The sequence below is a fragment of the Trichosurus vulpecula genome, chromosome 6, assembly GCF_011100635.1.
Source record: "Trichosurus vulpecula isolate mTriVul1 chromosome 6, mTriVul1.pri, whole genome shotgun sequence".
Taxonomy (NCBI): domain Eukaryota; kingdom Metazoa; phylum Chordata; class Mammalia; order Diprotodontia; family Phalangeridae; genus Trichosurus; species Trichosurus vulpecula.
Genome location: NC_050578.1, coordinates 240,492,922 through 240,511,496, shown reverse-complemented (window position 1 = coordinate 240,511,496; position 18,575 = coordinate 240,492,922). Strand labels below are relative to the sequence as shown.

At 36.2% G+C, this 18,575-nt stretch overlaps 1 pseudogene; it reads left to right on the top strand.

Annotated features, from left to right (window-relative positions):
- The first annotated feature begins 2,026 nt into the window (after positions 1–2,026).
- Positions 2,027–2,835, top strand: LOC118854951 (annotated as a pseudogene).
- The last annotated feature ends 15,740 nt before the right edge of the window (positions 2,836–18,575 follow it).

Sequence of the window (18,575 nt, the reverse complement as noted above, 5' to 3'; positions counted from 1 at the left end):
TTCCCAAAATAATATGACTGCTTTACAAAAGGCCTACCTACTTCTGTCTCAAGAAATGTAGGGGCAATCTTGGACTCTCAATAGCTATGCCTGCAGAGCTGGCATAGATGTCTGTCTAGAAGGTCCTCCCTGGTTTAAAAGGCTTTGAGTACAAACCCAAGCATAGAATGTGTACTCGTCACAGGCCAGACTAACTTCGTGCAAAAGGATTCATCATTCAATGATTGACTTTCTGGAAACTAAATTCCTTGGCCATAGTCACTAACCAAGCCTTCTATTAAAGCATAGAGAGACGGAGGTCAATATGTCAATATGGGACCACCCCCACCAGAGAAATCAAGCATCTTTAGAGTATAATAGGGTCACTTAAAAGAATAACTCTAGATTAACCCCAACATTAACCACCCATTGTATTATTAATTGGTCAGCTATTATTCTCAGATTCAGTACCTAAAGAAAGAGAGGAAGAGTGGTATCAGGAATGGAGCATCAGGAATATGAGAAAGATGATACTCTACCACTGGAATATCCTAGCTGTGTGACTATTGGCAAATCATTTAACCTCTCAATGCCTTAGGTATCTATCAAACTATAAGTTTCAGTGTAGGTGGAGACCTACATTAGGAAAGAGAATTTTCTCATTCAGGAGCTCCCCATCCTTATTTCCTATCGCTGTGTGCCACTGGAGAGCCCAGATTTCAGGAGCAAATAATATAAAACAAGAAGAAGAACAATGATATGTTTTTTGATGAGGCTCTCCCTTCATTCAACTAATGGTGCCATCATATGGCTTGATGGTGGCTGACGAGACAATAAAATTTATTAGTACTTATTCACTTGACGAGTATTGTTCATCTACAATACTATATTAGGGCAGGGTGGGGCTCTAAGTCTACAGAAGAAGGATAGTATGCAACCAAGAACATAAACAATACATGTTATATAATAGGCATTTTACAAATTGAAAGCAATTTGACTGTTTGTATTCCACTATCCACTGGGACCTGCTAAGTATGTGGAAAATCTGACATTGACATCGTAAATTGAAAGCATGAAATTGAGGTTTTGGCTTCTGTGTATCTCAAAGTAGAATGGGCTACTACAAGGGGCAGTGGGTTTCACATCAGTGAAAATATTCAATTTGATGAGGATCTTGTGAAAGGGGTTTTTACTAAGGCATTGTCTGGATGCAGCCTCAGATGATGTGGTTTTATGTCTTGGTAAATGTACATGTCATCTCTCCAGTGGATTTGGATTTATCGTTGAAGCTTTGAAGATGATCAAGAGTATCCAGAAGATGGCATTCCACGTGGCACAGGTGCTTAAGATCCATGCCATGTGAAGTTTGATTGAAGGAGTTAGCAACATGTGTCCTTAAAAACAAAAGATTCAGATAGGTCATGACAGTTGCTTTCAAGTATTTGTAGGGTTACCATGAGGAAAGCAGATTAGATTAGTTCTGCTTAACCACAGATGGCTGAAAGAGAAGTGAAAATCAAAAGAGGAAAAGGGCCAAATTTTGTCTTGATAATGGGGGAATTCCTTAATAATGAAAGCTTCCAAAAAGGAAATGGGTTGACTCAGGAAGTGTACTACATTCCATTGTAATGGAAGTCTTCAGGCAAGGGCTGAATGACCACTTGTTGGATGTATGTTATGGAGGGGGATTCTTGTTCAGCTGTCTGTTGGTAGAGTTATCCTCTGACATCCTATCCAGGGGTGGGGAACCTGTGGCCTGGAGACCATGTGTGGCCCTCTAGGTCCTCAAGTGCACCTCTTTTGTTCTGTCAAGTTTGGATTCAGTCAAAGGGCCACACTCGAGGAACTAGAGGGCCACATGTGGTCTCAAGGCCACAGGTTCCCCATTCCTGTTAATCCAATGATGAAGTTCTTCATTTCAGATTCTGTGAAAGTTTTGTATAAGAAGCTTTTAAATAACCATTCGTCCTCAAACTACAGTAGTATCTGTAATTAAAATTTATTCCAGAATGGAACTGCAGTGTTCAAGAATCAGCACACTTCTCAAGCCATGGCATTAATTCAAAATGTCAAGGAACCTGAAGTATATGAAAAGACAATAGTGGTTTCGAATGTTCCTATTGGAAATTTTAATGATGAAGCCATGGCATATATTCTATGGAGCTATTTGCAGAAGGTTAATATCAGAGATGGAGAAGTAGAAAATGTAACACATCCAACAAGATTCAAAGGAATTGCATTTGTGACATTCAAGAAAATAAAAGGTGTGGAGAACATCCTTAAAAAGGAGAAACACTGTCTAACTGGGGAGGGGCTACTTCCAATTTGCCTTACTGTAACTCACTTTAGTGAAAACGTCATTTGTTGTACTTTTGTTCACCTTGATTTATCCATTTTTTTGGAAAGGAACTTGTTCTAGAAAATCTGGTGACAGAACTTAAGGAGAAAATCCAATCTTTGAAATTCTACCCTGTACACACTAATGGAAGGCTCATTGTTGAATGGCCAGTTTTAGCAATCAAGAGGCTAAAGAAAGTTTTGTTGTTAAGGGCCAGTTCTCTTCATGGAAACAATACAAATCTTGTCAGTCTGAGAAAAAGGAAGAAAAAGAAAACTCTCCAGAGCTTTGTCAATCCAACCTGCAATGCCAAATACTACCAGAAACAAACACGTAATTGTCCTTGATACGGATGTATTTAAATACGTGAAGTATGACAACCATATGCATGAAAAGACTTTAACATTGTGCATGAAGAGATAGTTAATAATGAAGTCACCACAATATATTTAAGAGACTCTCAAACTAATTCTCATTCTGATCACTTTATAGTACAGTTTGATATTTTGAACACATAATACCCAACCACCTCAGCCCTTCTCCCTAAAGGAAGGGATGGTGAGGTGTCCTCTCTTATTTCTTTCTTGGTGACAAGTTTTGCAACTATAATTTATCAACATTCAGTTTTGATTGTTTTGTGATTGTTCCTTCTATTTATAATGTTTTAGTATTTGTTTTGTTGTTTTTCTGGCTCAGTTTATTTCACTTTGCATCAATTCATATGAGTCTTTCCATGATTCTCTGTAGTCATTAAGTTCATAATTTTTGATACCACACTAATATTCCATTTTATATGTTCCAAATTTGTTTATCCATTTTGCAAACACTGATCATCAACTTTGTTTCCAATTCTTTGTTGCAATATAAAAAGTGCTGATATGGATTAAAAAAATATTCCAAACTGTGGCCACAGGGAGTTACACCAGAGAAGCCAGAAGGAGAAAAGTGGATAGTAGCACAGTCCAAATGTGTGTCAGTTCAAAAATCAATTACCAGCAGGCCAGGAAGAGGGAGTGTATATTCCAAGTCCATAATCCAAAAGCAAAGTTATTGCAAGGAGGAATATCTGTCACCAGGAGTTGACCTAAGAAGTCAGCAACAAGAAAGTAGAAGTTATGTAAATGAAGAATATGGAAGCACCTGGAGGAATTGCTGGTCCACTGTACTCCTGTCTCACTCCTTTTCTTTGTTTTAAATGCTACTTGCTGGCACCTTCTAACCATGGGTAGTGATAATTTATAATCAACTGTATGGATCATTTAATATTTGTATTATTACTCAGTGATGAGACAAGAGGAAATGAGAAGGAAGGAGGGGATTTTAGACCTGGAAAGAGCCTTTGAGGACACCGATGTCACCTTAGAACTAGGGTAAAGTATGTTGTCACATGTGGTACACAAAGATGAGGTAAAGGAAGACAGACTAGTATGTGGCTTCAGAACTGTAGAAATACATGCAAAGACTGAAATGTGTTTAGATGAATAGGACAAGAATAATCTAAAACACAAACATCAAGCTTTAAAATCCCAGTATGGTACCAACTGTGGCTAAGGCTGGTCTTACACAGAGCTTCATTAATATGTATTTAGGGTAAAGCTGGATGCTGGTATTTCATATTGATATTCCAAAAATCCCATATAAAGATGTGAAATTCACTAATGGTGAAGTCCATCCTCTTCTCTATTTGTTGAACTGTCAATTCACTTCATTTTAAAGTACTATCCACACAGCACATATTATGCACAAGACATATGGTGGAAAAAGTGGATAAAAGACAAAAATGTCCCTACCCTCAAGTAGTTTATATTCTATTTCTTTGGAGAGGGCAAAAGCTATAGGATATGCATTATATATGAAAAGATAAATAAAATTACACTTAGAGAATAAAGGGAATACAGAAGGCATCAAATATTTTGTGAATGTTGAGGAGGCAGAAAATGCAGGGTGAATTTTAAGGACAGATAAATAAATAAGGTGACTCTTGACCTGAGCTTAGTGTTGTAAAAAGAACATGGAATATGAGGTCAGAGGAGCTGTTCCAGTATTCTTTATCATTTACTACTTGTATGGTATTGGGCCTCAATTTCTTCATCTATAAAAATGAGAGGGTTGAGTTAGATGACTTCTAAGCTTTCTTTCTGATCTAACATTCTGATCCTGATTTTCATTATTGTTACTGGTTGGAAAAACAGTTAATTCAAAATCATACGATCATGGATATTAAAATCAGAAGTGAGCTTAAAGTCCCAAATGGGTAAGTGACCTACCTGAGCTCACATGGCTAGAATGTGTCTGTAGTGACATCCAGACCCAGATCTTCTGACTCCCAGTCCAATTCTCTTTCCACAACTCAATTCTACTCTCCATTTCTATGGAGTTATGTGAGTGGATTTTCAGTTTTGGTTCCCAAACCTTGGTTCTACACAAATCTCTTATTTTTGTGAATGGACTAAAATGAACTTCTCTTTAGCCTAGATTAATTTAAGGGCTTGTGTGAATTGTTTCTGTTGAGTAGTTCCAATTGTTTCAGCATTTATTTTCAAAGCCTATATTATTTTAGCCATTCTGCAAATAGAAGGAAAGCTCACACATGTATTAATAGCATCATTCGTGCAGTGTTAATTTAGAAATAAAGTAAACACTGTAATAGCAACGTCTTCCATCTGTATTTGTTTTACAAATTGCCATTAAAATAGCCCCAAGTAGAAATTCAATGTGTAGATGAGCAGTAGATCACATGTATAGTCCAGGACTTAGAAGCAACATGACTTTCTTTTCTATCTTCCTTATGTGTTAGACCCACTGATGATTGTACAGATCTTGGATACCAGAGGATAGATTACATCTAGACATTACTCAGTCTGTATAATATGTGGGGCCCATAAAAGGGCAGTGATGGCATGCCTTGGGGTGCTTTCATTGACTAGGATAGAAGTGAGAGAATGAAACACTATCTCCACCTCAGACTAAGGGGAGATGCAGGAAAGAATCCCTACAACAGTTTGTGAATCCCTATACTAGAAGACACAGTTCAAACTGGGCTGAATCACATCAAGTTATATGATGGGAATCAAAGCTGAACTGGTAGTTAAGCATTGTAATCCCAATAGAGTATGACCACAGTTCCAAGGACTTAGTCCAGTCATCATCAAGCCGGATGACTTTGTGTTGGTTCTTTTTTTTCTGATTGGAGTAGGGGAAAGTAGTAGCATGGCTCTCTCCTTTTGGCATCCTAACTAAATTAAGGTATGCTTATTGTATTTAGTATCTGAAAATTCTTAACTTTATCATGTCATGTAATTTCTAACAGAAATCATTTTCATGGCATGCAGATCAAGTGTAGTTGATGTTATCAAAGAAATGAGTGAAAAATATGGGTGGATTACCTCATGAGAATGAGGGATGATTAATTAATTTCATTAGTTGTTCTATTGACATCTTCATGAAGTTAAGAAAACAAGAGGAAGTTCTCCAACATATGGGATGGATAGAGGATAAGAATCACAAGGAAGAAAAGGCACGAATAGATTACCATCTTCATCAATGAAGGGAATATCTACATCCATGAAAGCATAGATGTGTTTGACTGTTTGAAAGAAATCATACTTAGGATACAATTTATGGCTCTTCAGCTTGAATTTTCTCTAGGAATACTTTAAATCCAGAGGCATGGAGTCAATCCAATTCAATAAATTTTTATTTCACAGCAAACTAGCACTATGTTATATTCTGCTTACTGAAAAAGAAATATAATGCAGGCAGCTGGTGGCTCAGTTGATAGGGTTCTGGGAATGAGTTCAAATCTAGCCTCAAACACTTAATAGCTTTGTGACTCTTCGCAAGTCAATTTCCCTGTTTGCTTCAGTTTCTCCAAGTATAAATGGAGATGATAATAACACTTAGCTTGTAAAGTACATTTTCAGGATCAAATGAGATAATATGAGTCAAAATCTCTTAGCACCATGTCTGGCAAATAGTAGATGCTGTGTAAATGCTTATTCCTTTACCTATTCCTATGACCCAGATCTGCTTCTCACAAATAACGAGAATGAAGTACAGTGTGAGGAAGACTGAAGTAAATGCCAAGGAGAAGTCTAGACCAACTACAGTAAGAAAATACAGAATGGAGACAATCACTTTTAATTAATTTCACATTTTTACACTCATGGATTGGGCAGTGAATCAATTTGAAAATGTTCAGAATAAGTATTTTAAACTTATTCATCTCACTGCCTCTTATAAGATGTATTGAGCACTTTAAAAAGAAATTCCTTTCCAAAGATTTCTATAATCAGCATCAACCTGTTGGATGCTCAGAGTAATGCTGCTATGATCCAGGGCTAATTCACTAACATTCCATGACAAACAAATATTTTCATTCTGAGTATCGAAGTCAAATTAATCTTGATTCGTTGTAAGTGCTCAAAAGTTTTGAAAAATAGTTTGTTCTGAAATAAGTTAGTTTGGAAAGTAAAAATAAAAAGAGAAGTCTGTACTTTATCATCCCAAAATTTTACATAAATTCCAGTGCTGAGGATTTCTCCACCCATACAAAAATTAGAGAATTTCACTACCTTATAAGTGAACCAAGTCAAGTAAATAGAAAACCCTCAGTGAACACCAAATGAGTGTTTAGGAGAAATTGCTGCCTCCTAGCTATCAAGAGATGTTGAAACCTTTTATCCTAAGATCCAGTGTCCAAGAGATTTGTACAGAGATGACTTATAAAAGAGGGCAGTTTCCATAAAGAGTGAGATGTAGACTTCATTTTTTATCAAATACTGACCCTAGGAATGAAGGAAGGACAACAGAATGACAAATCAAATGTCAAATGATGTGTAAGCCAAATTTTCAAAGACCATATTGCATCTGCACGTAGATGGTAATAACCTGTAACCTTCCTAAAAGAAGAGACTTCCCTTTAGACTTTGAATCTGTAGCACCAAGCACAGTTCCAGGAACAGAAAAAGTGGTTAATAAATGTTAGCTGAATGAATTAATGAATGAATCTACATAGGCATAGGCTTTCACTAGCAAAAACACATATGCCAATCTAGTCATTCCTAGTTGCTGGATGTGTAACATCTCAAGATACAGAGATGATCAATGGATGACCATGGTGTCATTCTTACTTTCAAGGAACTAAGAAGGCCATACATGGACAGTTCCTGTTAATTGTCACCATTACTATGCACATTAGGGCTTCACAAATGGGCAGAATCACTACTGCAGTGAAGCTGGCTCATCATCTATTGTGATTGCAGAAACTCCTGGATCATATTTACAAAGGGGAGGTTCTGGGCAAATAGATTATTGCTTACCATTCATGTTCTTTTGGTCATTTTTCAACACGTCACTCACTGAGTAGTGGTGAGGTACATTTAGAGTTCTGGTCCAACCAGATCTTCGAATTCAAGGCCTATTCCTGGAGGTATAAAGTAATAAGAGTGACATTTTCACAGCAGCCATAAGGGGTTGGGAAATTAGGAATTTTATTGAAAATTTTTAAAAAGATTGAAGTGTATAGAAGCCTGAAAATGAATCTTGGGTCAATTTAATTGGTTCATTTCTGGCACTTGGCAAAAACATTTCCAAAGCTTCCGAGGGTATAATATTTATAAAAATAAAGAATATGAGATAGAAAAGGGGAAAAGAAAGGTAGTTGATATGCATTTAGTAAGCACAGACTTTGTGATGATGCCTTTTCAAATAAATTTTAATTATTTTCAGTTGTTGTTCAGTCCTTTTACTGTTGTGCCCAACCTTTTGTGACCCCATTTGGGGTTTTCTTGGCAGAAATTATGCATTCAGTAGCTTTGCCAAGAAAACCCCAAATGGGGTCATGAAGAGTCAGACACAACTGAAAAATGACTAAACATACACTGGCACAGATACTGGAATGGTTTGCCATTTCTTTCTCCAGATATTTCTACAAATGGGGAAACTGAGGCAAACAGAGTTAAGTGATTTGCCCAGAGTTATACAGCTAGGAAGTGTTTGAGGCCATATTTGAACTCACGAAGAGGAGTCTTCCTGATTCCAGGCCCAGAACTCTATCCACTGCACTATCTAGCTGCCCCTATTTTAAATGATTAAGCTCTTATTTTTCTCTCTTTCTGATTTTTCCCCTTATTGAAAAGAAAAAAAATAAATATACACAGTCATGAAAAATATATTGCCACATTGATCATATCCAAAAATATGTATCACATAGTGCCCATTTAGTCTACAACATTTCTGCCAGGCTGTAGGTAACATGCTACATCAATGAGTCCTCTAGAATCATGGTTGGTCACTGTGTTGATAAGAGTTCTCATGTTTTTCCAAGTCATTCATTTTTTCCAGTGTTGGTATCATAGTATAAATTGTGTTTCATTAATACTTTGACAAAATCGTAGAGCCACAATCTCAGAATTGGATGAAATCTTACAAGCAAGATAATCCAGAATCCTCTTTACAACTTACCCACAGAGTAATTACTCAGCATTTGTTTCAAGACCTGTACGGAGTGTAAACCCATAACCTCCCAAGGAAGGGCATTTCACTTTGAGGATAGATCTACAGCTATTGTTTAACAGTTATGAAAACAATTATCAATAACTCTGGAATAGTTATGACGTTTTCCTTACATCATACCTGACTGGTACTATTCTGGATGTTTGGGTCCTAATCCCTCTTCTGCATATTATCCCCTCAAAATCTTGTAGGCAGGTATCATGTAGCTTCTAAGTCTTTTCTAATTCCATGAAATTGACAATGTCACTGATTTGAATGCTCTCTCACCAATTCACATCACAATCCTGTCATATTTTGGTAGTTGGTCTTCATGAAATTCAGTGACCAAGAATTATGGAGGTCCAGCCATCTGGTGATGAGTCTCTATGGAAATTACCGAGAAGTACCTCAAATGCCACTGAACACTAGAGCAAGGGCCTAGAGTTTATCCAGGGTTTCCAACATGAAGAATTGTGATGATGAAGCCAGAGATGATAATAATAAAGATGATACACATTGATAAAGAGCTTTACTTTTAATAAAGTACACTCATTATGGATAGCACTGAGAGGTAGGTAGTACAGATAATTTGATCAACATTTTACAAATGAAGGACTAAGGCAAAGAGGAATTGTCACATTGTCAGAATCCATTTTATCCTACAACTTGTCGGTGTCTGAAGCAGAATTCAAAACCAAGTCTTTTGACTCTAACAGTATAGCCCTTTCCAATGTACTATGATTCTTTGAAGTGATAGCATCCATCTGGATGAAGTAAAAGGAATAGGGATAGAAACCTATGCCAAGATCCAGAAAGATGCTGGAGTTGCTGGTTAGTCCCAGAAATTTAAGTAGTCATTCCTTAGGTCTCAGCCCAAAAGGGAAGATAGTTTTATTAATTTATTTATGTTATGGTTGATAAGCAGGTAGTCAGTATGTATATTTTGTCAATATTGTCCTTTTCAAACATAAAACACTTTGCTCTTATCTGTGGCATAGTAGATAGAGTGCTAGACTTGGAGTCATGATAACCTGAGTTCAAATTCCACCTCTAGCACTTTGAAGCCATGTGACCTACTTCAAGGACAGGGCACTGGACATGGAGTCAGGAAGGCCTGAGTTCAAATCAGCTTTGTGACTCTGGGCTAATCACAGCCTCTCTGTGCCTCAGTTTCCTAATCTGCAGAAAAATATATGGAGTTGTATGACCTCTTTCAGCTCTACATCTATGATCCTATGATCTTCTCTGAAATTAAATTTTATATTCAATAAATAAAGTGTGGATAATAATAGCAGCACCTTATCATGAGGATCCAATCAGATAATGTCTGCAAAGCACTTTCTAAACTTCAGAAAGCTCCATGTAAATGCCAGTTATTATTAGTAGTGTGGTTTCATGTATTCACAGGATCATAGGCTTTACACTTAGAATGGACGTCAGGGATCGTCTGAGTCCAAATTCCTCATCTTATAGATAAGTTAACTGTCATGGGATCAAGCTAAAATTCTCCAACTTAGAAATTCATACTAATGCAAATATTGGAGTGTCTCATTTTTTCTCCGTGTAAATTGCCATTTCACATTCCTCTGACCATCTGACCTGTAAAGCTACTTTTTACTAGACCATGTTTTGAAATGCAGTTCAGTGGTTCCTGCTCGCTACCAGCAAATATCTCCTATTCCACATGTGTTCCATATGGCAAAAGCATCTCTCATCTTTAAATATTATTTTGAGGCTTGTGGGGCTGATGTCCTGATGACAGCTCTCAGAAAATTTTTAATGAAGTTCAAATGAACATTTAAGCAGTCCATTCACAACTCAATATAGGGTTCAGGTGCCTCTCATAGGCATGCTCATTCATAAGCCTTTGCTTCTAAAATGGTTGGATTTTGCCCTTTGCAAATGTCCCCATTTGGCAGGAGCCCTGTCTGGCTATGATTCATAATCATTTCATCACAAAGCAGAGACTGAAAAAAACCCCAACCATCATTTCCTGGATCCCTCCAAACTCTCTCCCAGGAACATTGCTGTTTTCTCTCCCCCTCCCTGAGGAACATAAACTGTTCCAGAAGAGTTCTAGTATTTCAGAAGCACTACATGAGAGAAAGAATGAAAAGAAAAGTAATAGTCTTGGCCCAGTGGATAGAGTATTGGTCTTGGAGTCAGAAAGTAGCAAGTTTGAGTCTCAATTCTGTTGTTTTTGACTCTTCATGACCCTATTTGAGGTCTGCTTGGCAGAAATACTGGACTGGTTTGCCATTTCCTTCTCCATCTCATTTTACAAATGAGAAACTGAGGCATACAGGTTAAGGGACTTGCTCAGGGTCATAGAGTTAATAAGTGTCAGACACTGGATTTGAGCTCATGAGGATGAATCTTCCTCATTCTAAAACCAATGCTCTATCTACTATGCCACTTAATCTCTCAGCCTCAGTTTTGTCATCTGGAAGATGAGGGGATTAGACTTGATGACCTCTTAAAGTCCAAATCTATAGCTCTATAATGTTATGATCCTATAAGATACTTACAAGCTAGAGGATCTCAAGTGAATCATTCAAACTATCTTAGCCTCAGTTTCCCCATGTGTCAAATAAAAATAATAGTAACACTTGCCTCCCAGAGTGGTGATGAGGATCACATGGCAATATGCACTCTGCAAATCTTTATGCACTATATAAATATCAGCTATGTTGTTATTAAAGTTGCCTCCACCAAAAAGCAGATGAAAGAGATGTTGTTACTTCTCAGAATTCAGTTAAGTTTTGCTATTCGTTTTCTTTAATGAGCCTTTCTGACATGATATTTTACTCAAGGTTTCTTACCACCACTTTTGCCATAAATTCAATGTAACTCATAGTCAGTGGTGAATGTCTTTTATTTTTGTGTTCTCTTGGTCACCCTGTTGATGCAAGGAAACTTGTCTTTCTACATTTTCACATCTAACTTCCTCCCCTTCACTGGATTCCCTTGCCACTTCATACTAGGGATTATAAGTAAGATAAAATTTATCAACTAGTGTATGAGTGTGGTGTCTCCCCCACTTTCAGGAAAAGTACTAGAATCACAAAAATTCTCCCCAATCTGCTACTCAGTCATTGTTGCTAACAAAAAAAAAACACTTTGGAGCTATGGTTATTGAAAACCTAAGGAAACAATGTAGGAACAAAAAAAAATCATAGGTTAGAAGCAAATTTCTCTTTACAAAACCCTAGGAAAACATCATTAACTTTCCAAAACAATGATGTCAAAGGAGAACAGAGCTACATAATCCTTAAAAAATAAAAATTGCCAACCACCTGCCATCCAGGCCAATCCCATTTTCTGCCCAGCTGTCTGGCATGAGACACTCACATCCCAAAATTATGGTTAGATGTGTGGCACCAATATAGTCCATGTGTGTAAAAGTGAGGAAAAAGACTGTCTTGGTTAGTGTGGAGCACAATGATGACATCAAGGAGACACAAGTGTGAGACATATGACTATGCATATGCATGCTCGTGTGGAAGACGATCACATGGAACAAGATGATTCTATTGCAACATTTGTGGAGAAGAGTTGGAGTGCTTACAAGAACATTTACTATCAGCTCAGCTCTTCCGTTTGGTGGGAAGATGTGAATTAATTATATTAATAGGGATGTCTTCAATCATTTTGTATCCTAAGAAGCATCCAATTTTGCAAATAGTCAAAATTTGCTATTTTTTCTTGCTTTGCACTTCAGATGGCATTTGAAAATCTGGGGTTCTCAAATATCATAGACACTCGATTACCTTAAAATTGATATCTGCCCTCAGTTGTCTTTCTTTCTGAGGATAGTACCAATCACAGTTACATCCTTCAAAAGATGCCTGATGGTCACATTGATAAAAATTGCAGCCATCCCAATTAACTTTACCTTTCTCCAATAACAGTATCATGTGGATAGTGTTTAGGGATATAGTAAGAGAAGTAGTTCCATTTTTTTAATATTTACTAAAAATTAGGTCTCTGCTTTCAGAATCAGTCCCAATCCAGCACAAAATACTATGTTGGTGCTCTCTGTGTGAAATGAGGTCTATGACATTTGCTAAATGCCATTTTCATACTATGTAGCCAATTAATTTTGTAACATGAGGCATTGGAAAATGCAAGTGGGTCTATTTGAACACTCGGCTTTTAACCGAGGAGACAATTTTGAGTCATCAATAAACATAACTAGAGCATACTATTTGGCAAGTATCTCATGGGATTCAATTTGTTGGCAGTTTTTTTTAACTTCCCCATAGAAATATCTTTGTCCTTTATATTATTTCAATTCAGTGCTTCAATGGATCTATAAACCCACCAATATGTATACATCCTTGAACAGTCCGTAGAGCAAAAAGAATTTGTTCATTTATCATTTTGCTTTTCTTCCCTCTTCCAGACCTAGTATAACCTGTGTGACTAATGTATGCATAGAAAAGGGAAAGCTGGATTTCAGATCTTTGCAGAGTTGTTGCTTCTGTACATGACTAGGGCTTTGCCACAGGGCATAGAGACTTTGATGAAACAAACATTTATTGCATGACATTCTGTAGTTGAAGAGAGACCATTATAGTAACTAAGGCCCTACCTTGTAGTGATATGAGGACCGAATGAAATAGCATATGTAAAACAATTTACAAAACTTAGCTACTGTGTAAGTGTTAGCTCTTATGATTTTATTTTCATTTTTATCTTGAACCAGAATAGCCTGGATGAGTCCTGGACTACTATAGTCTGGAAGAGGAAGAAAGTGAGAAAAGCCATAAAATTGACAATGCAAATGGTTCCTACAGAGGGCATTGTACAGATAACATTGGCAGCAGAAGAGAATTCATATTCACAAGTATTGGGAAGGGAATAAGCCTATAAAAAGCACTTGCTATGTGCCAGTTATTATGCTAATCATTTTGCAAATATGATCTTATTTGGTCCTCAGTACAACCGTGGGAGGTGGGTTTTACAGTTATTTCCATTTTACAAGAAAGGTAACTCAGGCAGACAAAGGTGAAGTTATTTTCCCAGGGTCACACAGCAATTAAGTGTCTGAAGCTGGATTTGAATTAGCATCTTCTTGACTCCGGGGCCGGTGGTCTATCCACTGTAGCATCTACCTGCCTATGAAGTGGTAGAAAATATCTGATAAGGATGGTTAATTTGGGAGTTGGTGTGTTTAAACTCTATGGTTAGGCAATGAGAAAGTATTGAGAAGTTTGGATCAGATGGAAAAAGGTATAAATAAAACTATTCCAATGTTTTCTGTAGAAAAGGCTGGAGAATGGAATGTTTGGAGACATGGAGATCAATTATGAAGTTCTCATAACTGTTCAGCTGTGATATGTGAAGGACTCAGACTAAAGTGACTTCAGAAGTGGAAACTAAGGAACAGATTGAGAAAAACAGTAAAGTTCTAGGTCTCCCACAGGCTATACTTTTTTTCTTGGAACACCTTTTCTATTGTTTCTCAAAAAAAACTTAGGGTCACACATTTATAGAAAGAAAGTCATGGAGGAGGTCAACCCTTTCATTATATAAATGAAGAACTCAGGTGTTGCTCAATACAAATTTAGCACACTATTTACTACTTCCTGCTACTCCTTCATTCAAGTTCTTCTTCAACTCTGACCTCTTTCAGGAAGCTTTTCCTGGCTGATAGGTGAACAAGTAGTAAATTAACCGATCTATCATCTATTCCAAGTATTTGAATGTCATCACATAAATTGTGTGATGTCAAGAAATATGGTATGTAATCTCACTTGTTAAAATCTCTAAATACCTTCATTGAGATTGTCTTTTGTGTATAAATGACCCCCATAGCAATTTTATAAACTTTTGAAAGTAGGCAAATAGTTTAAGAGTATTTCATATGTTCTCTGACACCTTTTTTTCTCAATTATGTGCAATATTTTTCTCATGGTATGATATTTTCTTCTCCGTATACAATATAAGTTGAGACCTTAACGCATTCATGGTTTTGTTACATTTGCTTTAGACTTCTTCTATACTGTACATTTGGTTTAATTTTTCTGTTTTTCTTTTCTTCCTTTTCCTTTCTTCAGTCTCAAAAGTTCAATTTCTTTGTTATTTATGAGCACATCCAGGACTGTGACATTTGAGTCTAACTAAGGTGATTTTAGTATCAATAGCTTTTTAAACAAGTTTGTTATAATTTTTTTTTTGCAGATCTTTTCCATTTTTCTTCTCTTTATTGTCACTTCCTTTTCACCATTATATAACTTCTGGATCTCTAACTAAACTGTTTAAATTTGCTTTAATCACTACTGCTCCTCTCTGTGGTATGCAAAAATACTCTTCAATTTTCAATTACTTGATCATATTTGACAAACCGGTCTTACCTTTGGTTTTCATATCTTTGGCAAGCAAGTCAAATATTTGAATAACATACTTTTTAACCTTTCTTGATTTCCTTGTTATGATAAATGATTTAAATTAGTTCAACTTTTTAATGAAATGACAAGTTTATATTTACATCCTACCTTTTATCTATGTCTGATTTTTAATCATCATTAATTTGTTCAAGTACATTAGGATTACTACAGTTATATATCATTTCTTTGTACCTTATTTTTATTCTTTTTCACTTTGTACTCTCATGAGATCAAAAAGTTTTAGAGGTAGAATGTTGATTACCTTCTAATTCCAGCCAAATTCAAGAAGAATATGCATTACAACATACCTGATAAAAGCTCCCCTAGTCTCTACTTGAAATTCACTGCTGAAGGATAACCTATCACCTCCCAAAACAGTCCATTCTAATTGTTAAGACTTTCCTGCCTTATTAAACCTACATCTTCATCTTTTCAATTTCTATCCAGTGTTCCATATTCTGCTTTGAAAGACCAGACAAACTAATTCTAATCCCTATTTTGCGTAGCAGCCTTTTAAATACTCAAAGACAACTATCCTGCCATCTTCCCTTATACCACTTAATCCTTCCCTTCTGCAGACTCAAAATCCTCAGCTCATTCAACCAATTCTCATATTGTATGGACTGCTTAAGCTTTTCACCCTCTAGGTTGCCTTCCTCTGGACACTCTCCAATTTATTGATGATCTGGTGATCAAAACTGAATGCAACATGCTAGATGCCACCTGACTAGGACAAAATATGAAAAAGTTATCACTATCTTATTCCTGAAAGGTACACTTCTCGTCATTCAGTACAGGATCACATTACCATTTTTAGCTGCTGCATTGTACTTCTGACACAGGTTGAACTATCAGTCCGTTAAAAAAAGAAAACAAACAAAAAATAGATCTACTGCAGAGATATCACCACCCAACCATTCTGTACTTGCAAAATACAGCTTCGTGTTATTAGATATAGCCTAATTTCTAGCTGGTAAAAAAAATCTGCAATCAGATTCTATGATTCTGTATATTAACTATCCATCACAGTTGCATCATCTACATGTGCAAAGCAACCTAGTTATGTCTTTACAAAAATCTTTGATAAAGATGTTAATCATATGAACATCAAACACAGATTCTTGGGGTTCTCATCTAGAAATCTTCAGTAAAGCTGATGTTAAGCTATCATTGACTATTCTTTGATTCCAGCTATTCAATATATTCTGAGACCTTCTAATTATAAAATAATCTAGTTTGCTTAATCCACAATTTCCAAAAAAAGAATGAAATATTTTACAAATATATTATATATGTATATGCCTGTTCCCTGTCTATATATTTAGTAACCCTATTTCCTCAAAAAAGAAATAATACTTACCTGGTATGACTTTGTTTATACCCTGTCTATATATTTAGTAAACTTATTTCCTCAAAAAAGAAATAATACTTATCTGGTATGTCTTATATTTGATAAAGCCATTCTCATTTATTATAATCAGCTTTCTTTTTCATATCTTCACTAAAAATCTCTTTAACAATCCTTCCTACAGTTTTGCCAGGAATTGGGGTTAAGCTCATTGTCTTATAATCTGTAGACTCTGTAGTCATCCATTAAAATATTGTGACATTTGTCCTTCTTAAGTCCTGTCTTATATCTTGGTTTCCATAAATTTTCAAATGTCACTGACAAGAGGATCACATCAGCCCATTCTTTAGATACTGAGAATGTAGTTTATCTGGTTCAGGAGATGAATTCTTTAAGACTGACTTGCTGTCTTTTTATTATGTTCTTACTTAAAAACGACTTTCTGTTAGCCACAGTTTCTCTATTTTGAAAGTGAAAGTCATTCTCTTTGACTGAGGAAACAGAAATAAAATAGGAATTGAGCAATGTTCCTCTCTGTTGTCAGTTATCATCATGCCATCCACCCCAAACACTGGTCTCATCTCTTTTTTTATCCCCTTCTTTTATCTAAAATAGCTCTAAAAATCATTCTGTGTTTTTGGTATTACTTGCCAATCTTAGCTCATTCTGAGTTTTAGTCCTTTTGATACTATTTTTGAAGGACAGCATCATGCTTTTCAATTCAGTCTATTCTTTGTCACTTGCTCTTATTTCCCCTTTCTGTGTACATCTATTTTTTTAATTAGTGAGGTCCTGTTGCATCTATGTTGTTCTCATCAAACAATCTCCATTTTCCCTTCTAACACGAATGATTTCCCTTTGTATCTTTACAATTTCATTTTGAACAATTTCCCATCCTTCCTGGACTGACTTCCCCTGTGGAAGTTTAGTCCATGTCACCTAACCTATCCTTCCTCTGAACCCTGTGAAATCTTGTTTTCCCAAACTCAAGGGTACACTTTGGTCTAACGAGTCAGTGGTCTGACTGTACACAGATGGCTGATTAAGGGAAGACTCCCACATCAATAGCGAGTCATTTCCTGTCTGTTAAAATATAATCAAATTTGTTTCTGCGTGTGCGATGTTTTATGCTGCTTTCCATGTGTAATAGCCTAGCAATTCTTCCCTTGAAGAGAGAATTCACAACGTATAGGCATGAGGATTCTAGAGACTACAAGTCTTTAGCATCTCTCATTTGTTATCATGGATTCACATTTTCCAATAAGTTTTTTCACATCCTTCCATTAAAGTCATCAAGTCAAGGCATATGCTGATTTCCTTTCAAGAATCTGATTGAGTTCTTCATAGATTTTTCTATAACTCTTCATCTTCTGCAATATATGTTACTTTACAAGCTGCAACTATTTTTACTGGTCTTTTTGCAATTACTCATCAAGTTCACTGCAATATTAATGACCAAATTTCTCATCAACTCTTCTGTATCTGTGAACTTGTGAACCACCTTTCCTCAAAATGCATGGGAAAATAATACATAATCATTATCACAAAAATACACAAAATAATTTGAGGGATTTGAACTAATGGAGAAACAAGGATAGGCTTTGTGTAAAAAGTAACCCTTAAGTTGAGTCTTGAATAGGGCTAGGTATTCCAAGAGGTGGAAGAGGAGAGAGCAAATTCTAGGAATGGGAGTTGAATACAGTCAATGTCATTCGCCTTTCATGATTACATATATTTGTTACAAGATTTTGGTTTTATTTTCATTTTTTCAGTCATAGGGGCAAAATAGAGATGTGGAAAATAGAAAGAAAACACATTTTTTGTTAATAAAAACAAGTGTATATGCATATGCATGTGTGTACACGCATACAGCAGATGCAACATCCAGCACTAGAGAAGGAAATGGCAAAGCAGTCTAGTATCTGTGCCAAGAAGACCCCAAACAGAGTCAGATACTACTGAAACAACTGAACAACAACAGAATCATCTGGTATAGAAGATATCAAGTAGATTGGTTTCACTA